Source organism: Salmo salar, chromosome 18 (assembly GCF_965601325.2).
Source record: "Salmo salar chromosome 18, fSalSal1, whole genome shotgun sequence".
Classification (NCBI taxonomy): Eukaryota; Metazoa; Chordata; class Actinopteri; order Salmoniformes; family Salmonidae; genus Salmo; species Salmo salar.
This window is the reverse complement of record NC_138308.1, coordinates 36,396,501-36,402,500: the sequence shown is the minus strand read 5'-3', so window position 1 is coordinate 36,402,500 and position 6,000 is coordinate 36,396,501. Positions and strand designations below refer to the sequence as shown.

The following is a 6,000-nucleotide window of genomic DNA, read 5'->3' as shown; positions in this document are numbered from 1 at the left end:
ACTATCCCTGTCTTGTTCTCTCTCTATCCCTGTCTTGTTCTCTCTCTATCCCTGTCTTTTTCTCTCTCTATCCCTGTCTTGTTCTCTCTCTATCCCTGTCTTTTTCTCTCTCTATCCCTGTCTTTTTCTCTCTCTATCACTGTCTTTTTCTCTCTCTATCCCTGTCTTTTTCTCTCTCTATCCCCGTCTTTTTCTCTCTCTATCCCTGTCTTGTTCTCTCTCTATCCCTGTCTTTTTCTCTCTCTATCCCTGTCTTTTTCTCTCTATCACTGTCTTTTTCTCTCTCTATCACTGTCTTTTTCTCTCTCTATCCCAGCCCTGTTCTCTCTCTATCCCTGTCTTTTTCTCTCTCTATCCCTGTCTTGTTCTCTCTCTATCCCTGTCTTGTTCTCTCTCTATCCCTGTCTTTTTCTCTCTCTATCCCAGCCCTGTTCTCTCTCTATCCCTGTCTTTTTCTCTCTCTATCCCTGTCTTGTTCTCTCTCTATCCCTGCCCTGTTCTCTCTCTATCCCTGTCTTTTTCTCTCTCTATCCCAGCCCTGTTCTCTCTCTATCCCTGTCTTTTTCTCTCTCTATCCCTGTCTTGTTCTCTCTCTATCCCTGCCCTGTTCTCTCTCTATCCCTGTCTTTTTCTCTCTCTATCCCTGTCTTTTTCTCTCTATCACTGTCTTTTTCTCTCTCTATCACTGTCTTTTTCTCTCTCTATCCCAGCCCTGTTCTCTCTCTATCCCTGTCTTTTTCTCTCTCTATCCCTGTCTTGTTCTCTCTCTATCCCTGTCTTGTTCTCTCTCTATCCCTGTCTTTTTCTCTCTCTATCCCAGCCCTGTTCTCTCTCTATCCCTGTCTTGTTCTCTCTCTATCCCTGTCTTTTTCTCTCTCTATCACTGTCTTTTTCTCTCTCTATCCCTGTCTTTTTCTCTCTCTATCCCTGTCTTTTTCTCTCTCTATCCCTGTCTTGTTCTCTCTCTATCCCTGTCTTTTTCTCTCTCTATCCCTGTCTTTTTCTCTCTATCACTGTCTTTTTCTCTCTCTATCACTGTCTTTTTCTCTCTCTATCCCAGCCCTGTTCTCTCTCTATCCCTGTCTTTTTCTCTCTCTATCCCTGTCTTGTTCTCTCTCTATCCCTGTCTTGTTCTCTCTCTATCCCTGTCTTTTTCTCTCTCTATCCCAGCCCTGTTCTCTCTCTATCCCTGTCTTTTTCTCTCTCTATCCCTGTCTTGTTCTCTCTCTATCCCTGCCCTGTTCTCTCTCTATCCCTGTCTTTTTCTCTCTCTATCCCAGCCCTGTTCTCTCTCTATCCCTGTCTTTTTCTCTCTCTATCCCTGTCTTGTTCTCTCTCTATCCCTGCCCTGTTCTCTCTCTATCCCTGTCTTTTTCTCTCTCTATCCCTGTCTTGTTCTCTCTCTATCCCAGCCCTGTTCTCTCTCTATCCCTGTCTTTTTCTCTCTCTATCCCAGCCCTGTTCTCTCTCTATCACTGTCTTTTTCTCTCTCTATCCCTGTCTTGTTCTCCCTCTATCCCTGTCTTTTTCTCTCTATCTCATTCACTCTCCCTCCCTCTCTTTATCCCTCTTTCATTCTACTTCCATCCTTGTCTCTCTCCCTCCTGCACTTTTCCCCTCTCTCGTTCCCTCTCATTCCCTCTCCCTCCCTCTCTCATTCCCTCTCCCTCCCTCTCTCTCCCTCCCAAATGTTGTAGAATACAGACAACACAAGTCACATCATCAAAGACCCTTTCTTACCCCTGACGTATCAACCCCCCGTTTTTTTAAACATTCGAAGCCAAGTATGATTTCAGTCACAACAAAGATCATCCATTTATTTGGATGAGACTTCTTGGTCATGCACACCCCCCCTCCCGTACGCGCTCCAGTCCTTAGCGCTACGCGGCGGCGCTAAGCTAACTGCTAACGCTGCCATTATCACATTACTAGCAGGCTTTTGTTGGGGCACGGGAGGGCTATGCGGGGTGGGACAGGGGGGCTCTGAAAGCAATCGCTCCTGCCGTACGTCTGGCTCCAGAAGCAGGGGCCTGATAAGGGGATCCCCCTCCCTCCCCTACCCACTAGCCCCCCTGGATGGTACAGCCCAGCCCTGGTCCACTGGATGGTACAGCCCAGCCCTGGTCCCCTGGATGGTACAGCCCAGCCCTGGTCCACTGGATGGTACAGCCCAGCCCTGGTCCACTGGATGGTGCAGCCCAGCCCTGGTCCCCTGGATGGTACAGCCCAGCCCTGGTCCACTGGATGGTACAGCCCAGCCCTGGTCCACTGGATGGTACAGCCCAGCCCTGGTCCACTGGATGGTACAGCCCAGCCCTGGTCCACTGGATGGTACAGCCCAGCCCTGGTCCACTGGATGGTACAGCCCAGCCCTGGTCCCCTGGATGGTACAGCCCAGCCCTGGTCCACTGGATGGTACAGCCCAGCCCTGGTCCCCTGGATGGTACAGCCCAGCCCTGGTCCACTGGATGGTACAGCCCAGCCCTGGTCCACTGGATGGTACAGCCCAGCCCTGGTCCCCTGGATGGTACAGCCCAGCCCTGGTCCACTGGATGGTACAGCCCAGCCCTGGTCCACTGGATGGTACAGCCCAGCCCTGGTCCACTGGGCTAAACTAGAAAAAGAGGCTGCTAGCTAATCCCCCAGAAAGTGGTTTTGATTATTGCTGACCAGCAAACGCCAAAAAGAAAAAAAGATGGGAAAGCAAGGAGGAAAGAAAAAGGGTGGAGGAAGGAGACAGAGAGACAAAATGGAGGACAGAGGGAAGGGGGTTAAAAGATACGTGTTGTTGATACATCCATTAGTACTTGGTTGATTGTCTGTTAATCCATGTGAGTTTATTGTTGTATTCCTTCATTTATTTATGTATCAATTTATTCGTTTATTTTTTTCATTCTTCACGTACACCAGTCCTCTTCTCTTCTGATGATCTTTCCTCCCTACATCCCCTCTCCTCTCTCTCCTCCATTCCTATATCCCCCTCTTCTCTCTCTCCTCCATTCCTACATCCCCCTCTTCTCTCTCTCCTTAATCCCTATATCCCCTCTCCTCTCTCCTCCATTCCCCTCCTCTCTCGCTCTCCTCCATCCCTCTATCCCCTCTTCTCTCCCTCCTCCATCCCTCTATCCCCATCTTCTCTCTCCTCCCTCCCTCACTCCCTCCCTGCCTCCTCCATCCCTATTTTCCCATCTTCTCCCTCCCTCCCTCCCTCCCTCCCTCCCTCCCTCCCTCCCTCCCTCCCTCCCTCCCTCCCTCCCTCCCTCTCTCTCTATACCCCTCTTCTCTCGCTCTCTCTCCTCCATCCCTATATTCCCATGCCTATACCTGTGCTGTGACTGTCACTAGTGTAGTGAATAGTCTAGTGTGCGTATGCATGTATGAATAGAGCTGCTGACTTTGTTTGTACCTCAATTGTGTGTTCCGGGCAACAGATAAAGCTCAATGAAAGACTATTTGAAATGGGTCAGACAATGATCTGAGGAACATAAAGACATGGACCACACTACCATACCTGCAATGTCACCTGTCTGTCTCATTGGGGCTCGGTGTGGGCGTGTTAAGGGACCGGTGTGGGGGAGTGAGACGTGTGATCCCCCAAGCACCCAGAGAGCTCATTACAGCATTGTGGGCCGCAGAGCGTGGCGGCACGTCCCAAAAATATGCTCATTTCCAAAATAACAATCCAAACCACCCCCCACCCACATTAATAATGTAGGGGTAGACGGACCAACGACTTTAAACAGCACTACATTAATAATGTAGGTGTAGACGGACCAACGACTTTAAACAGCACCACATTAATAATGTAGGGGTAGACGGACCAACGACTTTAAACAGCACTACATTAATAATGTAGGGGTAGACGGACCAACGACTTTAAACAGCACCACATTAATAATGTAGGGGTAGACGGACCAACGACTTTAAACAGCACCTCATTAATAATGTAGGGGTAGACGGACCAACGACTTTAAACAGCACCACATTAATAATGTAGGGGTAGACGGACCAACGACTTTAAACAGCACTACATTAATAATGTAGGGGTAGACGGACCAACGACTTTAAACAGCACCACATTAATAATGTAAGGGTAGAGGGACAAACGACTTTAAACAGCACCACATTAATAATGTAGGGGTAGACGGACCAACGACTTTAAACAGCACCACATTAATAATGTAGGGGTAGACGGACCAACGAGTTTATACAGCACCTCATTAATAATGTAGGGGTAGACAGACCAACGACTTTAAACAGCACCTCAATAATAATGTAGGGGTAGACGGACCAACGACTTTAAACAGCACCACATTAATAATGTAGGGGTAGACGGACCAACGACTTTAAACAGCACCACATTAATAATGTAGGGGTAGACGGACCAACGACTTTAAACAGCACCACATTAATAATGTAGGGGTAGACGGACCAACGACTTTAAACAGCACCACATTAATAATGTAGGGGTAGACGGACCAACGACTTTAAACAGCACCACATTAATAATGTAGGGGTAGACGGACCAACGACTTTAAACAGCACTACATTAATAATGTAGGGGTAGACGGATCAACGACTTTAAACAGCACCACATTAATAATGTAGGGGTAGACGGACCAACGACTTTAAACAGCACCACATTAATAATGTAGGGGTAGACGGACCAACGACTTTAAACAGCACCACATTAATAATGTAGGGGTAGACGGACCAACGACTTTAAACAGCACCACATTAATAATGTAGGGGTAGACGGACCAACGACTTTAAACAGCACCTCATTAATAATGTAGGGGTAGACGGACCAACGACTTTAAACAGCACCTCATTAATAATGTAGGGGTAGACGGACCAACGACTTTAAACAGCACCACATTAATAATGTAGGGGTAGACGGACCAACGACTTTAAACAGCACCACATTAATAATGTAGGGGTAGACGGACCAACGACTTTAAACAGCACCACATTAATAATGTAGGGGTAGACGGACCAACGACTTTAAACAGCACCACATTAATAATGTAGGGGTAGACGGACCAACGACTTTAAACAGCACCACATTAATAATGTAGGGGTAGACGGACCAACGACTTTAAACAGCACCACATTAATAATGTAGGGGTAGACGGACCAACGACTTTAAACAGCACCACATTAATAATGTAGGGGTAGACGGACCAACGACTTTAAACAGCACCATTTAATAATGTAGGGGTAGACGGACCAACGACTTTAAACAGCACCTCATTAATAATGTAGGGGTAGACGGACCAACGACTTTAAACAGCACCTCATTAATAATGTAGGGGTAGACGGACCAATGACTTTAAACAGCACAACATTAATAATGTAGGGGTAGACGGACCAACGACTTTAAACAGCACCTCATTAATAATGTAGGGGTAGACGGACCAACGACTTTAAACAGCACCACATTAATAATGTAGGGGTAGACGGACCAATGACTTTAAACAGCACCACATTAATAATGTAGGGGTAGACGGACCAACGACTTTAAACAGCACCACATTAATAATGTAGGGGTAGACGGATCAACGACTTTAAACAGCACCACATTAATAATGTAGGGGTAGACGGACCAACGACTTTAAACAGCACCACATTAATAATGTAGGGGTAGACGGATCAACGACTTTAAACAGCACCACATTAATAATGTAGGGGTAGACGGACCAACGACTTTAAACAGCACCACATTAATAATGTAGGGGTAGACGGACCAACGACTTTAAACAGCACCTCATTAATAATGTAGGGGTAGACAGACCAACGACTTTAAACAGCACCTCATTAATAATGTAGGGGAAGACGGACCAACGACTTTAAACAGCACCACATTAATAATGTAGGGGTAGACGGACCAACGACTTTAAACAGCACCACATTAATAATGTAGGGGTAGACGGACCAACGACTTTAAACAGCACTACATTAATAATGTAGGGGTAGACGGATCAACGACTTTAAACAGCA

At 46.9% G+C, this 6,000-nt stretch overlaps 1 protein-coding gene across 2 annotated transcripts in view; it reads right to left on the bottom strand.

The window, feature by feature from the left end:
* wdpcp (WD repeat containing planar cell polarity effector) overlaps positions 1-6,000 on the bottom strand; it is a 210,731-nt gene that overhangs the window by 77,442 nt on the left and 127,289 nt on the right. The gene's annotated exons all lie outside the window — the stretch shown is intronic.